Source organism: Protopterus annectens, chromosome 8.part0 (assembly GCF_019279795.1).
Source record: "Protopterus annectens isolate FY-2018-M chromosome 8.part0, PAN1.0, whole genome shotgun sequence".
In the NCBI taxonomy this organism is placed as follows: domain Eukaryota; kingdom Metazoa; phylum Chordata; order Ceratodontiformes; family Protopteridae; genus Protopterus; species Protopterus annectens.
The window spans coordinates 71425809-71447673 of NC_056741.1; positions in this window are offsets into that span (position 1 = coordinate 71425809).

Here is a 21865-nt window from a genome sequence, read left to right on the forward strand (position 1 = left end):
GTTTTAAGCAAGTGCTGGGCTGTAAAATGAATGGTTTGAGTGCTAAAGTTGAAGGTTTGTCTAGTTTCTAGTAGACTTTGTGGAGTGGGGAATAGTTTAACCCTTGCTAACCCGCGCTGCAGGGCAATCAAAACCACGCAAATGCGTTTTTATATCAGAAAGATTAAAGAGATAGAAATGAGCCCAAAATGGCCAATAAAACGACAGTTTCTGGGCAGAAACCACTCCTCCAAGGACAGGTAGGCTGTTCAGAGCTCCCCACTCTCACTGGTGAACAAAGAAACTTCCTTTTTGCCCAAGTAAGGTCTGGCCAAACACAGAAGTTTAAACGCAGTCTGGGTATCAGCAGGTATCTGAAACTGGACTTTTCTAGCTTAGTAAGGTGGGAAAATAGCAAGATGTTTTTTTTTTCAAGAAAACAGTAGAAACAAATGCAAAAACACTTTTATAGTGCAGTAATGGCTGTCACACTTGAGTGGGAAGCCAGTAACAGTTAAAAATACAATTTACAACAAAAACGAATTTTAAAGTGCAGGCACAAATAAATGCAATTTCAGTGTAAAATGAGCATTTTGAGAAGCAATAAATGCCAGAAAATGAGCGTTTAGGCGGAAATAGCAATAAGCAACAAGAAAAACAAAAAAAATTGCACTTAAACACTCCTAAGTCTCTCCTTTTGTCTCTCTGGAGTTGTAGATCTCTGCAGGATACCTGGGCAGGATCTGCTGAGCTTATACAAAACCAAATGTACAGACTTCTTGCATTGGCTGTGAATCAAACCCGGGTCAGCTGCTTGGAAGGCAGCTATGCTCACCACTATACCACCATTGCTGCAGGTAGGTTCATAGAGGTTCCTATTACGAGATCGAAAACCCATTTACACGAATACGAATACGTTGACCCATATTGCGCGAAGTACATCAACCTCAAACGTCCAAAACCGTGAATTTCAAAATGTCGATTTGTTTTGGTTGGCCCGTCTGTGGTATAGCTCCGTAAGGTAAGTGTGCGATATATAGGACTTTAGGGTTAGGATTTGGGTTAAGGTAGGTGCATAGATAGGTAATGTATGTAAGATTTAGTGTAGTGTTAGATGTAGGTTTTTTTTAAGTGTATGTATGTGTATTATTTATTTTGTTTGGGTGTATGTCTGTAGGGGAAGTGTGCAGTAGTTACAAACCTTAGGGTTAGGGAGGGGTTAAGGATAGTGCATAGTTAGTTGTGTATATGGGGTTTAGTGTAGGGTTAGAAGTAGGATTTTGGTGCTTTACTTTAGGTTAGAAGTAGGGTTTGGTTAGTGTATGTATGTGGTATATTTATTTTGTTTGGGCAGGTACTATGTAGCGGGTGGTGGGGTTGGCCGACTATGATAGTTCGATATTTTATTTTTCGTGGTTTAGTGCGTTCGGGATTTTCACGGTTCACGGTATAGGGGTCGATGTTTAGGTATCCGCATAAAGGGTTATTCGATCTCGTAATATAGACCCGGTTCATAGGAGGTTACTAGGCTAATGGCCCTAGGGAATTTACAAGCCTAGTCGTTTAACAACCCAAGTACCCTTATTGACCATAGTTAGATGGTCATTGTTAGCAGAGCGATTCATCGCCACCGACTGCCCCTGTCCATGAGGGACATAGGTACCACCTCCGGGGTGAATTTACAGTCACCCATCCAGTTGTCAAGGTTAAACTTGAATAGGGTCATTGAGGAGTTCAGCTGCACATGGTGTGAGAGTTTATTCCAGAGGAGCTGCAAGCACTGGGAGATATATCTGTCTCTACTAAGTCAAACTCGTGGAGGAAATAAGGCTCTTTCCAAAAACTTCACCAACACTTTAATCCACACAAACAAGTTTGAAGCAACACCAGGAACACTCCACAAAGCAACTCACATAAACTCTGAATATCCACACTGCGTTTTCGTTTACGACACTTCCTCAGATAAGGCAGAATAATTTCAGTGTCTAAACTACACCCTGAAATACTCATCCTAACAGTCTTAATTGATTAATGAACCATTTAACAATCAATTAATTACATACATTCCTTTAAAAACCATCATACAAACTAAAATATTTTCTAAAGTATCCTTTTACATAAATACTGTCTTTTATTAGTATTAAATAAAAACACATCTACTACTTCTAAGCCTTTTTAAGAAAACTAGTAAAAGTTCTTAATTTCATACATACTAAAAACACATTTTTGTATGAACCTTAAAATTTTATAAAAGTTTAAAAGTTTAAAAACAGCGCCATCTACTGATAAAAGGGAAAAAATCTTCTATAAGATTCTTCATAGCTTAGCCGCTCTCATTTTTAATACAGGGGCTATGGATATAGTGTCATTCAACCCTGGTGGTTTATTAGCCTCTAAGTGCAATTGCCATAAGAGTTCCCTATACTCTATAGACGTTTCCCAAGGGCCACCCTTATATCTTTGTTTACAACTTCCAGCACAAAAAAAGTGAAAGAGGCTTGCTCGCAGTTCACTTTATGTCTATATAGGGCATTGTTCATACACTTATTCTTGATGTCATAATAGTGCTCATATATTCTATTCCTTAATTTTCTCTCAGATTTTCCTATATAGAATGCATCACATATTTTGCAGAAAGCTAAGTATATAATCCCACTTGTCTGGCAATTTGCATACTGTTTACTTTGAATCAAACTATCCCTACTCTTAATATATAGGCTGTCCTTGGAAAAGACATAGCTACATTGGTTGCATCTTCCACATCTATATGTCCCAACCCTCCCCTCTTTGGTTTTGTACTTTTGATGTTTACTTTCAAAAAAGTTTTTAAGACTTTTCCCCTTCCTATAAGTACACTTCAGAGGAGTAGAAAACAAACACTCCAGGTCCGAAATTTCCCCAAATTTTATCCATTCATTTTCTATCATATTTTTAATTTTCAAGGCTTTGCCACTAAAATCCATTACAAGATTATTTTTACCTTCATATTTTTCATATTTCTTTCTTGATCTTGCCACTTTATCACACCTAGAATGGGCTTAAATTTACCAGTTCTTCCCCTTCTTACTTCTTCTTCAACTTCTTCAATAAGTTTTTGGGGGTAACCCCTAGCCAAGAACATCCCTCTTAATTTTCCACATTCATCCCAAAAATCAGTATCTCTTGACGTCATACAGCTACCTCTTACAAACTGTCCTTTAATGATGCCCTTCTTTTGGTGATGGGGGCGTGCACTATTATAGGCCAAATATGAATTTGAATAACTCTCTTTTCTATATACTTTAGAGAAAAAATTCTCTTCACCTTTACCTATGAAAATATCCAAATATTTTAAATAGGTTTTGTCTTTCACATAAGTGAATTTCTAAAAATTCGTTGAATGGCCTTTATAATCAAAAAAAGCTCCAAACTCATCATCCGTCCCCACCCAAAGAAAACACATGTCGTCCAGGAAACGTTTGTATAACTTCCAACACTTTACAAAAGGGGAGTTTAAAATATATTTGCTTTGCCACGCTGAAAGAATAATATTAGCATAAATGGGGGCACATCTTGCCCCCATTGCTACTCCCTTTATCTGTTTGAAAAATTCTCCTTCGTAATGCAAAAAATTATTGCTCAATACTAGCTCCATAAGGGTCAAAATCAAGTAAAACTCATTATTACTAAATTTCCCATAACTAACCAGGGCTTCCTCAAACCACTGCATACCTTCATCTTGTGGAATAGAGGAAAAAAGTTCCACTATGTCTATGGTAATGAAGGTAATATTTTTATCAAAAACTTCTCTATTCAAGTTTTGTAAAAGGTCCCATGAATCTTTGACAATACCAGGGCCTTCCTTCAATACAACTTTCAATTTCTCATCCAGCCATTTCGCTAATGGGGCCGTAATTGAGCCTTCAGATGCCACAATTGGTCTCATTGGTGGGTTGTCCACATTTTTGTGGACTTTCGGCACCCCGAAAATTGTTGGTACTCTAGGCTTATCCACCTTTAAAAATTTGAAAGTTTTTAAGTCAATTGATCCTTCCAACACTAAATCATTCAAGGCCAACCAAATCTTTTTATTACCGATATTAGTTTCATTTAAGGACACTCTTTCATATCTTTTATTGTTTTCTAATACCTCCAACATCTTGGATTCATAAAACACCTGATCCATCAACACAGTCCCTCCACCTTTGTCAGGTTTTATTACACTAATATCCAGGTCATTAGTTAAATAGTATAATAAATCACTTTCATCTTTGGTTACGTTAGGGACTGTCCAATTTTTAGCAAGTTCCTTCCTAATTTTCTTTTCCAGCATCACCTCAAATTTTTTTAATTGTGGGTTCAAAGGGGGGTTAAAGGTACTTTTTCTTTTAAGGGTGTCATTCCTCAAGTCTTCAATTTTTTGTCCCTGAAAGACAAGTTCTAAGTTTTTCTTTCTCAAGAACAGTTTCAAGTCAATTAATACCTTCCTTATGTCAGCCTTTCTATTTGGGACAAATTTCAGTCCTTTAGTAAACAAACTGAAGAAAGTTTCTGTGATATCCATACCACTATAGTTATAAATACTATAGCCCTTATACTTCCACACATACCCTTCTTTACTAATAACATCCGATTCACACGGAATCACCACTCTTGTTGGTTCCTGTTCCTGTAGTATGTCTGCCCCCCCCCCCCCCCCCCACACACACACACACACACCATGATGATAGTTTTTTTGGGCATTATTTTGGAAATTTTTCTGATAATTATTTCTTATCCTTTCCGATCTTCTAAGTGGTGGATCTTCCATATAATAAACACCTTTCCTTCCCTTACCAGGAGAAGTTCTACCTGGTTGTCCTACTTCATCCTCCTGTGGGTTCCTGTCATACCTCTGAAAATTAAAACTTCTCGGGTTTGGGTAGTGGGACTTACCCTTATACTCCTTCACATCCCTGTCTAACTTCCTACATTTCCTTTCAAAAACATTATTAATACTTTTCTCAATATTATGTAAAATATCAGAATATCTCCTTTTATTTTCTTCCAAAGAGAAAAGTAAATCATTTGTTATTGAAATGTTTAAATCTTCTATATTCCTACTTAAACCTTCCATTTCCCTGTCATTCTCTTTAATAATAGCTTTTAAAATGTTAAACCCACAGTTATCAAAAATATCCAACAATTCCAAGTGAAACTCACTTCCTACTTTCACCTTGTTCGGGTATTTGCACACCCGGAATCCCTTAGGGACTATTTTCAAATTCAAACATTCGTTTAAATAAACATTCTCTAGTTCTAAATTCTTCAGCTTAAACAATAACTCATCAAGTACATTTATATTATGTTCATATGTTACATTACCATCATTTACATTCAGTTTTGGCGCTTTTTTATCTTTAAAACAATATTTATAATTTAAAATTGTTAAATAGTCCGTTTGTTGCCTTTTGTTGTTAGAAAGTCTTTCATTAGTAAAGTTACCTGCAGCACGGTCGCCATGCACTGCTTCCTTATAACTTTTTGTGACAGTCTTTGCATTTTTATTTCTCACACTCAATTGGTCATCTTCCTTTCCATTTGCCTGTAACGTTGGCTCATATACAATATCAGACCGAAAAATAGAGGGTATATCCAGTTCACCCAAAACTTGACCGCTTACATTACGCAGATTGAGAGCACCCTGTCCTTGTCTCTCACGCAACCGAACGTGCGTGTTAGCATCTCTTTCCCCTCTGCACAACTCCTCCTGGTTTCCTGGCAACCCAGTCCTCACCGTTGATACTACTGGGCTTCTCTCCGACAGCAACTCGATCAGTTGTGTTAATTGGTTGGACAGTCTGTCGATTTTGTCAGCACCAATCGTTTGGACCGCCCCTTCACTCGGTGGCACAGAGCCCTCCTCCTTCTCCATAACGAAACCACAAATTCAAAATAATGGAGACAAGTAACGAAAGACCAACCTCTACAAATAAAGTCAAACTCGTGGAGGAAATAAGGCTCTTTCCAAAAACTTCACCAACACTCTAATCCACACAAACAAGTTCGAAGCAACACCAGGAACACTCCACAAAGCAAATCACATAAACGCTGAATATCCACACTGCGTTTTCGTTTACGACACTTCCTCAGATAAGGCAGAATAATTTCAGTGTCTAAACTACACCCTTAAATACTCATCCTAACAGTCTTAATTGATTAATGAACCATTTAACAATCAATTAATTACATACATTCCTTTAAAAACCATCATACAAACTAAAACATTTTCTAAAGTATCCTTTTACATAAATACTGTCTTTTATTAGTATTAAATAGAAACACATCTACTACTTCTAAGCCTTTTTAAGAAAACTAGTAAAAGTTCTTAATTTCATTCATATCTGTCTCCCCAGCATGTTCTGTTAATGTCACAGGCTATGTTGGGATCCCTGGAGTGAGTTATCCTTGTCCCATCTGATTTGTGGATGTGCAGCATTTCCATTAGGGCAGAGCCCGAGACTGCTCTGTAGGCCAGGGTCAGGTTGCCTCTCAGCAACCTGTATGATACAGCGTACAGTGACAGGTATTTCAGTCTTTCTATGTATGTCATGATTTGGAGGCCCTGGATTCTCTTGGTTAGAAACCACTGTGGTCTCTCCAATTGCTGCAGGTGTCTGGTGAGGTACATACAGAAGGGAGCATTGTACTAAATTAGTGGTCTGATAAGGGTCGAGTACAGCGGGGTTATAACTTTACTGGTCTTGGATATGATTCCTTATTTATCAGATGCGCAATGTAAAATGCTTTTCTTACCACTATGGACACATTGGTGATCGAAGTTTAGATTGCTATCAACCTGTGTCCAAAGTGTTGCACCACTGAATGTGAGCGTAGAGGGGTGGTATCCATATCATAATTAGCAGGGGCTACTTCTTTGCCAAAGGGGATAATGAGGCATTTTTTGTGTTAAGTTTTAGTCCGTGAGTTTGGCACCAGTCATTTATCTGTGTAAGCCCTTTCTTTAATATTTTAACATTGTTGGGGGTCTCTATGAATGCACCCAGTTTGCAGTCATCTGCAAACGTGATAAGCCACAGGCCATCTACCTTTGCCTGGACTTCAGAGAAATAGATTCCAAACAGTAGAAGACCAGGCAGAGGACCTTATGGTACCCACTGGCAACTGGTCTACTGGTGGAGGTGGACTCCCCAACTTTGACAGTGTGTGTTCTGTCAGTGAACCACATTGTTAGCCCATCTAGTAATGTATGGGTTAATCCCCAGCTGGGAGAGTTTATCTATGATACCTGAATGGGGAATTGTGTCAAAGGCCCTGGCTAAATCGACATAGGCAGTATGTACTGTTTTGCCCTCATCCTGGGTTTTTGTGACATTTTTAAAGAAGTCCACTACATCTAGTAAGCAAGACCTGCACTTGACGAAACCAAACCAGGTCGGGTCAACAGTTTAAAGGTCACCTATGTCCTTGTGGATAATAAGGCTGGATAGACTTATGGGTTGATAGTTCCCAGGGTCAGTTGATGGACCCCCTTTGTGCAAGAGGATTACTGTTACTGTTCTCCACTCTGCTGGGACAAAGCCAGTTCTCAGGCTATGGTTAAAGAGAGTGCCAAGTGGTTCTGCTAGGTCTTATTTTAGATTGTTTAATAAGCAGCCTGGGATGTTATCTGGTCCCACAGAGGCTATGATTTAGGCCTTGGAGAGTGATTGTATGACATGTTCTTTGGCAATACTCGGTAGAAGACTGGCGTCAGGAATGCTTTGGGGTATGTCTGGTGGGTGAGATATAGTTTCTGCCTGCTCAGTGATTACCAGGTGCCATCTTGAAAAGCCACATGATTTCCTTTCTTCATTTTTATTTTATTTATCATTTGTTGACAGAGTTAGTCTCTGTCTTGGTGATATGTCTCCTGCTAGAAGAAATTTGCCCAGAGCATCAAGGGAAACTCCACCTATTTTTGTGGAATCTTTTACAACAACCGTAGCAGATGAAACCTTAATTTAATATCTCATGCAAATGACAACATACTCAAGAGTGCTGCACACCCCAGTTACAGCATTCCGATAACGTGGAGTGGGAATAGAATCCACAACCTTCTAGTCTTACAGCACTAAATGCAAGTGTGTTACCTGTTTCACCACTGACACTGCTAGGTGCAAGATGTTGCACAGACTGCCACTTGTATTATTTTAGTAATTCTGCTAATCATTTTTTCCTTAATTTCCATGCTCAGCATTTATTGTACACACTTCTAACTCTGCAGCCATGCTTTTAAGTATGCACAAAACCTCACTCAGTACACATATCAAGTACTTCATAGGATCATAGGGGTTACTAGGCTAATGGCCCTGGGACCCTTACAAGCCTAGCCAAGAGTTTATCCTAAAAAAAAAAAAACTCAGTCAGTACTTGTTTCCCCTGTCAATGAGAGACACAGGCAGAACCCCTGGGACAAATTTGTGGTTTCCCATCCATTCATCAAGGTTGCACTTGAAGAGGGTCAGCGAGATCCTCTGTTTGATGTGTATAGGAAGTCTATTCCAGAGACTGGGCAGCCTCTGGGAAACAAACCTGTCTCTCCAGCAGGTTTTGTTGATGTTGCATATTAGATTCAAGCCTTTCAAGCAGGTAATGTGCAAGGAGTTAGAAGATTGAAGATTGATCTGCACATTCTGTAATCTTATTTTCCACTTTTATGGATTGGTGGTTGCCTGCCTATTTTGCATGGTACAGAAAACTGCATCTGTAGCTTGTTTCTGCATAGTAAAGATACATTTCTTTCTCACCTGTATTGTAATGCATCTGTCAGTACAGCAAGGGTCCTAATTTTACAGGTGAAACATAGTCTCAACTTTCCATAATACCTCCCAACTTCTTAGTGCAAAAAGTCTGAGCAAAGCTAAAAATAATGGTGGGATAACAGCCCCAGAATAGGGACAGATTTTAAATATTGCTCCTATAAACTTAGAAAGTTGCTAGAATCACAGGTTATGCATTACCATACATTTTGTGAAGGCTATAAAGTCTGAAGCTCAAATGTTTGTCATTATTTAGTGACTTCAGTCCTCTGCTGCTTGCCAGAAAACCACACATTTTATGATAAACAGACCAAAAATATAAATCTAAAATCTGGACAGCTGAGATGTATGTTTTCCATGTCTAGACTGTGGAGCATTTATTAACAACTTCATGCAGGACGTTCACAGAATAGTTAGTAACTGTTTATTAAAGTTATTTTAATGAAAGAATATGATATGTATTATTCATTATTACTTACTACAGGTGTGCAAAACCCTCTGAGTGTGACATTTGGAAGTTAATGAAACCCAAGAGGTAACATGCTTATCTGGCAACCCCAAAGGCGCTAATTTACATACAGGTTCATTTTAAGAGGTCTGATTTTTGGACCCACTGCTGTTTTTTTCCTGCCCTTTGCTGTGATTTTGAAGACTGAGAGGTTGGGGCCTAGTACCGTTAGGACATTGTTATCCTGGGTTGATGTTCATCATGGTTCGCTGTTACATTACTGTAGGGTTCTTCCTGCTGGCAGCAGCCCTTGATCGGCCAGAGTCCCAAAGTCGGGTCCGACGTCGGCTGAAGTCGCTCCTTCTCTGATGTCAGTGCCAGGAGTACAAAGACCTCAGCCGACGCCATTTCCCCCAGTCTTTCTTGTTGTGCAGTGCCCATAGCAAAGCAGTTCGCAAGTGCCGGTCGGCTGACTCCTGTTTACTTTTGGTGACTTTTGTATCAAAGATTCCTTATTTTAAGCTAAGTACCCTGTTGGGGAAACCTTTTTCTTGCTCCTTCTCATCAGGGTCCTAGACTTCAAAGACAGATGCTTAAAATGGCTGAAGACCTGTTAACTATGATCAGGGGTTCTCATCCCCCTCCTGACAAGAGACCTGGGCTAGAGGCAGATTATGATTCCTCAGATCAAGTTTCTATTATCTTCTGCTTCTTCCTCTGAGCAGGATTATTCCTTCCCTCCTTATGAGAATTCTGATGCTGAAGAATCCCTTCCTTCAGCCTGTCCTCCTGAGGATTATTCATTTGGGGAAACTTTGCATCAATGGGCAGAGGCACAACAGCAAGTTCAGTCCCTCATGGATATGAGGGCTATAGGATTGGTACTCAATTCAGAAATGAGGCAAGGGTTTTATTCAAGACTTTTCCTGGTTCCCAGGAAGGAAAACACATGGAGACCAATCCTGGACCTTTCTGTATTAAACACCTTTCTAGAAATACCAAAATTCAAGATGCTCACTCTGCAGCAGCTGCTGCCTATGCTGAGCAAGAACGCTTGGATGGTGACTTTGGACTTGAAGGAGGCTTACCTGCATATTCCCATAAGGCAAGAGTGCAGAAGGTACCTGAGATTCAAAGTGGGCTCAAAGCATTACCAGTTTTCTGTGCTGCCCTTTGGCTTATCTACTGTGCCCAGGGTCTTTACAAAGTGTCTGGCACCAGTAATGGTGTTTTGCAGACAGAAGGGAATTCAAATATACCCTTATCTGGATGATTGTCTCATTCAAGCGGACAACAACGAGACTTTACTTCAGCATCTGGCATTTGTGCAGCATCTTCTCTGGTGCCTAGGGTTCACGGTGAACCTAAAGAAATCAAACCTAGTGCCCACGCAACAGATTACTTTCCTGGGTGCTCTTCTGAGCACTACAACCCAAATGGCTTACTTGACACCAGACAAAAAAGTGCAACTGGCTTCTTATTTCAAAAAATCTGGCTTTAATGGGTCAGCTAACTGCAAGAAAAATTCTGCAGGCATTGGGTTACATGGCATCCTGCATTCTGTTAATACCATATGCAAGACTGCATATGAGGAAGATACAGTGGTACCTCAAGAGTGTATGGTCTCAGCATTGCCACAGTTTGGAAACAGTGATCACAATTTTGCCTTGTCTCCGGCAGGAGTTTCTTTGGTGGGCCGAGGCCTGTCTCCAGAACAAGGGGAGGCCTTTCTGTCCCATTCCAGCCAATCAAGTCATAACGACGGATGCTTCGGACTATGCATGGGGAGCCCACATGCAAGGGAGATGTCTTCAGGGTGCCTGGACAGAGGACCAAATGCATCTGCACATAAATTTGAAGGAGATGCTAGCTGTACAGAATGCTCTGACAGCCTTCAAAGATCTTATTCTACCGGGGCAATTACTGATAAAGACGGACAACACTACAGTGATGTGGTACATAAACAAGCAGGGAGGCTCTCACTCTTACCCCCTGTGCAGATTGGCCATGATTCTGTGGAACACAGCACTGGCCAGCAAGGTGGACTTACAAGCTCAATTCCTGCCAGGAAAGGACAACACTCTGGAAGACAGTCTAAGCAGAAACCTTTCAGATCCACACAAATGGATGTTGGATGTTCAGATATTCAGGATGATAACAGAGGCGTGGGGGTGCCCGGACATAGATCTTTTTGATCTCCCCAAAACCATCAACTTCAAACATTCTGCATGAGGACCTACCACAAACTAACATGGCAAGTGGATGCTCTTTCATTCAGTTGGAAACACCTCTCAGTATATGCTTTTCCTCCTTTGCCTCTTCTACCACGGGTACTTCTGAAGATCAAACAGGACAGACCGCAAATGATTTTACTGGCTCCTAACTGGCCTCGGCAATTCTGGTATTCCACCCTGATGAACCTGGCTCAGGGTCCACCCTGGATTTTGCCACAAATTCCACATCTACTGTCTCAACGAGATGGCCAGATCCTGCACAGCCATGTCAAAACTCTGAATCTAGCAGCCTGGCGGATCCAGGGTCTTTAACCAGCTCTACCCTTACCAAACAGGTACTGGACATAATCCTTGAAGCTAGAAGGCCCAGCACCAGGAAATCTTATGCAGGTAAATGGAAAAGATTTTGCTCCTGGACTCAGGCCCAGGGTTTTGATTCTGCAGTTCCAAACATCCCTCTGATTTTACAATACCTAACAGAGATGTTGCATAAGGGCCTATCTTTTTCATATATCAAAATTCATGCTTCTGCTATTTCTGCACATTACAATATGGATCCCCCAATCTTTTCTCATCCGTTACTTAAACAATATCTCAGAGGGGCAAAGAATATAAGGCCCCCTTTAATAGCACCGGTTCCCACTTGGGATCTCAACTTTGTTTTGGAAAAGTTAACTTTGTCTCCTTTTGAACCTGCAGCTTCCACAGATTTAAATATTTTATCATGGAAAACTGCTTTTCTTTTAGCTATAACCTCTGCCAGAAGAGTTTCGGAATTACAAGCACTCATTGCTGTGGAACCCTTTATTATTTTTCATCAGGACAGGGTGTCCCTGAGGACTAATCCCACCTTTATGCCTAAGGTGGTTTCGAAAGTAGCCTTGAATCAGACTATTCATTTGCCTACCTTTTATCCTAATCCTGAAAGTGAAGAGGAAAGCATTTTGCATTCTTTAGATATACACAGGCAGCTTAATTTTTACCTGGACAGGACCAAGATTTTCAGGAAATCTGACCAATTGTTTATAGCTTATGCTTCTACTTCACAGGGGAGAGCAATCACTAAGCAAACTATTTCTAAGTGGATTGCCCACTGCATCAAGTTCTGTTACTCTCAACATGGCAAACCAGTTCCTATTAATGTTAGAACACATTCTACCAGAGCTACTGCCACTTCGGCAGCTTTTCTCAGTGGAGTTCCTACCAAGGAGATCTTAGAAGCTGCAACTCTGAGTTCTGTGCATACTTTATCTAAGCACTACAACCTCCCTCTCTATTCTAAATCTAGGGCAGGCTTTGCCTCTGCAGTCCTGCAGGGTTTTGTAGCCGCCCCTCCTGTTCCTTCTCCAGCCACCCTTTCTTAGCTTTGGGATTCAACCCTACAGTAATGACTGTAACAGTGAACCACGATGAACATAGTACAGTTGTGTACTCTTACCATAAATGTAGATGTTCGAGTATGTTCACTGTTACAGTCTGGGTTACCCTCCCTCCTGTCCCCTCTTTTGTTGTTCTTTGAGTGCTGTCTGTGTCTCCTTGACACTTCTTTTTTCTCTGAGGTATTTTTGCTGGTGATATTTGGGAATGTTCTGGTTTAGGTTTGCTTATTCTTTTGATTAAGCTTTTGGCCTTTATTTTTGGGCACCTAACATCTGGGGCAAGAAAAACTGGGGAAAATGGTGTCGGCTGAGGTCTTTGTACCCCTGGTGCACTGACGTCAGGGAAGGACTGACTTCAGCCGACGTCGGACCCGACTTTGGGACTCTGGCCGATCGAGGGCTGCTGCCAGCAGGAAGAACCCTACAGTAATGACTGTAACAATGAACATACTCGAACATCTACATTTATGGTAAGAGTACACAACTGTACTTTTTCAGCCCTTGAAACGAGCTAAACTGCCGAGCATTTCTTTCTCAGATGCACACATTGCTGGAAATTTGCTACTGTGGTCTGCGGGTGGGAGGGTGGCATAATGGTTAAGGTGTTTACCTTAGCGGTGCAGGGTTTGATTCAGGCTCAAATGGTCCATGAGGGCAGTTAGCCTAGTACTAATCTATGACTCTATGACCTACAACCACCTCACCATGACTCTCAATGAATCAGGGACAAATCACAACAAAATCAGGGTAAAATCCATTAATAATCAGGGACAGGTGAGGACACTGTTAGCACTAGTTACATGAGGATGTCAATCATTACACATTGTCCCACATAGAACACATCTATCTCTAATTATTTTCTTATTTATTAAACGACAAGGTACCCCCTCTTCTTCTCCAAAAGTGACCAGCTTTAGGAACGATTAAAGTTTACCCCCCTGTCCCTGAAAATGGAGAAAAACTAATCATTTCTACGAGCGTGGAGTTCGTTGTGGGCGTGAATATTTAGCAGTTTACATTACGCGACAAATGAATTAACATGCCTGTCAGTCTTCGTTGATATCCCCACCCATTCGGCGTGCCAATCACTGACAGCACGCCCAAACCTGCGCAGAAGTAAGTGCGAGGTGCTACACTGGTAGATTACCGATTCCGCACATCCCTAGTTAAACCGGAAGCTGTCAGAATTCACTTTCGGAGTTTAGACCGAGTAGGGGGACTCTTAATAGAGATTTACATACCCATAGTGCAGTCGGGTTCCATGAAGAAAATTATAACCACAGTCGCACCCAAAACATGAACTACCGAAAAAAATATCTGGACAGTCTGGATTTTAATATAGCCTTACTTGCAAAACAATTTAGAATGTTGCATTGTTTCTCTTCATCCTATTAATAAAAGTAATTTAATATATAAACTAAATTCGACACTTTTCCTAACGTCCATAATTATTTGAGTCCTAATTTTTGCCTTATGTCCAATTTTTGAAAGCTTGTCGACTAGAGACGAGCTTTAGATACTGTTGATGTGAAGATTTATCATTTGTCTTGCTTTTTCGAGCTTTTAAGGATAGTAAATTATGACGTACTCTTCAGGTTTTTCTTTATAAACTGGTACTTTATTATCGTAGATTATATAAATTTATTCTTGATCTCAGATAGCTAGTAAGGATTAAAAAAAAAAAAAAAAAAAAAAAAAACAGAAGCTTGCAGTCCTTGTCCAAACATAGGATGTCGTACAGTACAGAGTATTCACCAATTGGCATTAAACTATCTTTGATTGCATTGTAGATTCTACATTTTGAAAAACATTCAATGCTATTTATTTAGCTAATTATAAATGAAACATAGGTTTTCATATTCCCGTAAATATCCCAATAAGTGTGCACTCACGGAGGAATTTCTTGTAGTAAGAAAGCTTATGTCTGATTAAATATTCTAACGATATATGTCTAGGTTGTACATGTTCCCAAGATATGACACTTGTTTTGTGAAAGGCAGCAAAAATGTAATATGGGGTTTGTGTGGATTATAATACGTTAGGGTATTTATGGAAAGACTATGTATGCATGCATTGACTATCACTGTAAAAAACTTCTTACTGATAACATTGCTATTTGTGCTGTATTAATAGCCTTTATGTTCATAAAATACTTACATTTGTTTATCTTATGCTTTTTAAGTTTATTTTTCAGAAACTGTTCTGGAATGCAAGATGTGTGGTAGTGAAGTTTTGTCTCATATATAAAATTCTTTGTTCAAACAGCATACTCAACACACCTGCATGGAGAAATGAAATCAGCGCAAAAAAAGAAAAAAGAGGTTTTGTTTTGAAGTGAAATTATCCTTATGTCTTGCTGAGTACCAAGTACTCCAAGAAAGAAGGAGAACTTTAGGCCTTGACTCATAGGTTGGTACTAGGCTAAATGCCTTTGTGGGCCATTTTAAGCCTAGCCAATTACCCGCTGTGAGAATCAAACTCTGTACCTTGTGTCTGTGAGGCAAATGCCATAACCATTACACCACCCCTCCCAAATAATCAGCCCTTGCATATCTTGAACCCAGGATGCTGCACACTATAGCCACAGTGATTTACCATTACACCATTTGAACTGTTAACAGCTCTTCCAGGTCTTGAACCCAGGACCCCATACACTATTGTAACAGCAATGTGCCACTAAATCATCTGAACTCAACAGATTATCTAAGTAACCACACTGTGGTAATAAAAATAATAGTCTACAAAAAATAAAAAAAAAATGACCAGATAGACAATATGCCTGGAAACAGAGAAATAGACACTTCAGAACAAAATATAAATTATGTTTTGTTTCTTCTATCCAATTACTAACCCAGAGTTCCCAAAAAGGGGTCACACTGCAAGCTCAAGGGGAAATACTGGAGGAAAAAAATCATTGAAATAGAAAAAGTATTAAACATTACAGATGATAATTTAGGGTCATTAATTGACCGAATAAAAACAAAACAATATGTAGACAAGAAATATTGAATGAGTTGGAAAAGGAACACAAATTGAAGTACTAAGAGAGAAAGAAAAAAGTCCACTGGTATTTGCAATGTTAAAAAGAAAGGCATGGACTGGAGAAGAAGTGAGACCTAATGTGGTGTAGTTTATATTCAGAAAAGAAATAAAATAAGTCAATGTTAACTAATAATCATAAAGCAAAGTAAAAAAATATTTGAAAATACATCTAGGCAAAGTCACCCAGACATGATAAATGTTACAAAAAAAGAGAACAGTAACACAGAAGTCTAACGTAGAAAGCAGTTTGCTATAGAACCGGAGGAAACTGAAAATTAAGTGATAGTTGGAAAGTGAAGGATTTTAATTTTTTTGTATTTTTGTACTAGGCTAACTGCCCTTGTGGACCATTTTAAGCTTAGCCAGTTAGCCCATGTGAGAATCAAGCCCTACACCTTGTGTCTGTAAGGGAAATACTTTTCAACAACAGCAACAGCTTTTCTGGACTCGTTTTAATGTTTCCCTTATCGTGCAACTGATCAAGCTAGTTGTATTTCATATGTTTCTTTACTACATTGTTTTGAATAATAGTAAACGTGAGTAGTCTGTTGTTAATGAGACAAATGAAAAGAAGCTGCAGTGGATACGTATAAAACCATGAAAGTGCCTGGTCTGGGTTAAAATCGATACACCTGAAGCAATACAAAAATGGAATCCGTTATTTTAAGGACTTCTCCTTGAAGTCAGCGGGTAATGTCTGCTTGGCTGGTTATAAATTGCTACAGAGGGAAAATCGATGCAGACTCCTGATCATCACAGAAATAGAGTTAAACACAACTCAGCTTTTAAGCATCAATTCAATTACTTGACGGTGGAGTCATCTTCTTATAATGCTCTCATTCACACATATTAAACAAAAACAAAAAAACCCCTCTCATTCACACATATTAAACAAAAAAAAAGAGGCATGATGAATTTCAGCACCCTGATTCATAATTCCCTTTTAGAAGAGGGAAATTTCACTTATTTTGATTTTTTGGATACTGCACATTTATGCAAATACTGAGAATGAACGACAAGTTTCCTTATGACAAAACTGTTAACAAGGCTAAAAAAGCTGTTGCCCCATTAATGGAAAAGTCCCCTTTAACCGTTATGCCAAAGCAAATGGGAGTCCCAGCTGCAAAGTGACTTCAGGTTGTTTATTAAAACAGGTACAGTTGGAAAAAGTGACAGACAAGCAGAGCAGTGCAGTAATAGAGAAAATCACCTGCTAATTTAGTTAAATGCTAAAAGCAGTAAAGCTGTTTCATAAAATGAAATATCACCATCATTTTAAAGTCAACATATTTCCACACAGAGGCAGAAGAAGCAGAAAACACAAACCATAGAATAAACTCTCAACCAGGAAGGAAATTATTTAAGGGAAGACCTGCTGGATTTGATAGAAATGGATAAATGTAATAATATGTATGAGAGACAGGGACTGCCAAAACTGAATAAGACACTATCAAAAAATTAATAAACAAAGTACTAAAGTAATTGTAACTACAAAGAACACTCCCCACAATATAATAGAAGTTAACAGAATGCATTATTATGCAGCAAAACTAATAATAGACAAGGTATTACCAAAAAAGCATACATTAGTAAAGGAAAACAAAGGGGTAAAGGTAATCTACCAGTGTAGCACCTCGCAGTTAGTTCTGCACAGCTTTGGGCATGCGCTTAGTGATAGACATACTCGAGACAAAATAAACCATCAAATTCGCTTACTGTACATTGCAAAAGTAAAACTTAAAAACTGGCAAGAATCTATACACTGTTTAAAACGGATATCTTGTAACCAAGCTTCTCAATTTGTGATGTTTTTAGTGACGAGGCATGAAAGATCTTAACATCAGTACTGCAATATCAGTCTTGTAACCAAAGTGCAGAGAAACTACCTTAAGTATACTTACTACAACTTGAAAACTAGACAACACAAAGTACATTTTTTCTATTTCACTAGTAAAGTGCAGCCACAAGCATCAGATTCCTCAATACTTGGATGATGCACAACAGGAGGGAGACCTGGTTCAAGGCTCCAGAGAGCACCCCTGCATTACCAGACTATAATTCATACCACACCTTTCGGCCACCTGACCTGGACCGAAACATTAAGGTGAAGGCGTGCCCATATTCATTAAGGATATCCACACCTCCAGGCTAGTTGCTCAGCATAATGGATCCGAGATTATCCAAGTGCAACTAACTCTGGGAAATACCACAATCCAAATTTTAGCTTGCTACAGATCCCCCATCATGTCCCAGGATTCCCACTTCTCATTTCTTGATACACTGGAAAATATTAGGGTACAACCTAACACCCTAATAATGGGCAATTTCAACTACCCCACCATTAACTGGGAAAACTACTCATGTACCAACTCTTTTGCTCAACGTTTTCTGGAATTCATAAATTTCAGCACCTTGAATCAACTTATCCATACACCCACCAGACGCAGCAATATCCTAGACCTGGTTGTGAAGGCTGCCAACCTAGGCAGATAGAATTTTATAGATAATTCTGTCATTTGTAAATATTAATGTAAACCACAGGATTGTTGTCTTAAATGGTAAAAATAGTGTTACATGTGAAACTACAAAAATGTAACAGCAGTACACTCTGCTGTAAGAATGCTAAGTCAAGGATTTTATGACTGTTTTTGATCTTTAAAGTTTGCTCCAGCCTGTCTAGATGAAGGAATTCTTGCTATTGTTTTAAGGCCAGAGGAATGGCCAGAATCTGCATTCATAAATGTCCTTAATGGCTTTGCTTCCTGACCTGATGTGGGCTTACTAAAGAATATAGCCTGTTAGCCTGGGAAACCCACGGAAGTGTGAAGAATGATGTAATTTGAACCAGGAATGTGATTTTAAAAACAGAGAGAATCAGAGACCATTAAGCATTTTTGTCTTGACCATCCAACTCATCAGCACTCTGCCTGTGTTCTATATGTAAGTTTATCTTAGATTTGTGTTTTCTCTTAGAAATAGCTAAAAACTAGAAATATTAGACTAAGTGTTTTTCTGTGATGTCAGAACTGTACTTCTGAATTATTTTAAGTATTTCTCTGTGATCTATGAACTCTTGACTAGCACTGTGTAGTAAAAAGTATTGTCTTGTGTTTTGACTATTTATTATTAAATATTTTTAAACCTTTCAACTGTGGTTGTTTTGTGTATAGATAATTTAAGCTCTTAAGAGTACTTGCATGCCTTTGGTAAAATTGTACAAAGCCACTCTAATAGCTTTAGCCCTGGGCTATATTACCAATTGGATAATAATATTGCACAGTAATAATTGGACAACAGCCGTGGTGGTACAGTGGTAGCATTGTTGCCTCACAGCAAGAGGTTCTCTTGTTTAATTCTCGGCTGGAGTGCATTCTGTGTGGAGTCTGCATGTCCTCTCCGTGGTCAAGTGACCTCCAAAAGACATGTGTGAATGGGCTGCCTTCACTGAACATTGGGCATCAGGTTGGCAACTCGGCACCATAAAAATCTACTGCCAATCATTAGTGAACCGGAGTTCCACTGTGGTGACCCCTTAACCGGGAGAAGCCGAAAAGACAAACAACAAAAAACAGTAATAATTGGACACCATTTTAAGGGCCTTTGAGTAGCTGATAAATATTTGTGGGTGGTGGCAAGTGGTACTATGGTATAGTCTGAGTAAAGGGGGCACAGCTGGAGAACCTGTGCCAGCCTTTCCCAGTCCACATAGTCCCACTAAATCTACACCACCAAAATCCTCACATAGAAACACAAAAACACTCACGGAGGCTCTCAATAATAATCTGCTCAAGCAACAGAGACTTCCAAAGCAGAAATGCAAGCAACCTCTACCCCCCAATACAGCCCAAAGGACACATAGCCCACAGACTCAGTGTGCCAATAAACCACAGCCCATAAGGCAAAACAACGTACCCAACACACTAGTCATAGGTGACTCTATAGCCAGGCATACTGATGCCCCACTCACCAGGATAAATAAGGAGAAGGTTATTGTCAGCTGTCTCTTGGGTGCCAGAATCCGTCATATAACCCACGCACTCAGGTCACTCCACAACAAGTGCAAATATGACTCTGTCATTGTCCATGTTGGTATGAATGACCTGAGATGTACCTCCCTGGACTACATAAAAAGAGACATGGAAGAGCTCTCTGATCTTGTAGCCCAGGCAGGTATGTCCCTAGCCTTGAGTAGCATCCTGACATCGCCCACAATGTTACTGCAGTACAAGGACAAAATAATTGACTTCAACAACTGGCTAAGCTTCTGGTATCATTCTAAGGGGATCCAGTATCTGTGTGGTTGTATAAACTCTTCTCAAAGTGTGTGTGTGTGTGTGTGTGTGTGTGTGTGTGTGTGTGTGTGTGTGTGTGTGTGTGTGTGTGTGTGTGTGTGTGTGTGTGTGTGTGTATGTGTGTGTGTGTGTGTGTGTGTGTGTGTGTGTGTGTGTGTGTGTGTGTGTGTGTGTGTGTGTCAGCTACTTGGGCAGGGACACAAAGCACTGGTTGGACAGAGAGGGTGCTGGAGGTTTTAGCTTGCGCACTAGGCTGAAATCTGGACCCTCTAGCTGTGCCAGTGGGGAGTCTTATTGGGGACCTGGAAAGCAAGGGAGCAACCAGCCCCAAACTGACTGTGATCTCTGTGTGCTCTTAAGGGAAATTGCACTTTACTGTGTGTGTTTGTTATCCTTTCCTGCTATATGAGATGCCCCTCACTGGTGTTAGTGGTGAGGATTGAGGCTCCTTGATTGCTGGGCCAGGGCACGGGCATCACATATTAATTGTTTGGCAGTGGTGGGATATCCACACCACATATTAATTGGTTGGCAAATACTAATTGGCTTGTAGTGGTGTGGGTAGAGTGAATCCTGTAGCTTGTGTACAGTGAGCTTTGAAGGTGTTTTGTACTCTAAATCAGCCATGCAGTGAATACTCAAAGAGTTCAGATCAAATTGTTTTATTTCTTTTGTTAGCTTAGTTAGTCAGGGTGAGCAGGCAGCATGTCAGCAGAGGAGTATGGAAAGCTGCCAAGAGCCAGCTGGCAGAGATGTGCCATGCTAAGGGACTGGTGCATGGAAACCTGATTAAGGCAGACCTGATTGCAGCCTTGGTTACAGCTGCATCAGAAAACAGCAACCGGGAGGACAATCAGACTGGCAGTGAAGATACAATATCCTCAGAGAATGGACAGTTCAACCGTTGTGCAGTGGACTTAAAAATCCAGCTGAAGCTAAAGGGACTTGAGTTGGAGGCCAGGCATTTGGAGATAGAAGCAGAAGAAAAGCAGCATCAGAGGAAGCATGAGAGGGAAATGCTGACTCTTCCCCAGAGTCATGGAGGTAATGGGGAGGGGAGTAACTGGACCCCAGAAGCACAACAGGTCAGTAAATTTCTTCCGCAGTTTAAAGAGGGGGATAATTTTGATAGTTTCATTCACATGTTTGAAAGGGTATGCAAACAGTATAGTGTTGACCAAAGGCTCTGGGTACGGTTCCTGCATGGTAGAGCTGTAACTGCTTTGTCAAAAATGTCTGACATTGCATGTTTTGATTATACTGCTGTTAAAAATCACTTGTTAGAATTGTTTAAGCTTACACCTGACACGTATAGGAAAAAGTTTTGTGAGCATAGATGCAAGACAGATGAAAGTGTGTGTGAATATGTTCCTGAACTGAGCACTTATTTCCATAGGTGGGTGAGTGGATGTTAGGTCACCACTTTTGAAGGTCTGGCAGACCTTTTTGTGAGGAAACAAGCCCTTAGCACTTTGCCTGAAGACATGAAGATCTGGTTGGCTGATAGACAATGTGCTACTTCAGATGATTTGGGGAAGAAGGGAGACCTAAACCTAGCAAGCAGGGCATCCCTGCACAGGAAAGGGACCCCCAGTACTGCTCATGCATCTAAAAGAACCCATGGTGAGCAGCACAGACTGCCCCAACAGAATCTGCCAGCAGCAGAGGAAGCCACTAGTCCAGGTACATGTCCAGGAGCTAGGGTTAAATG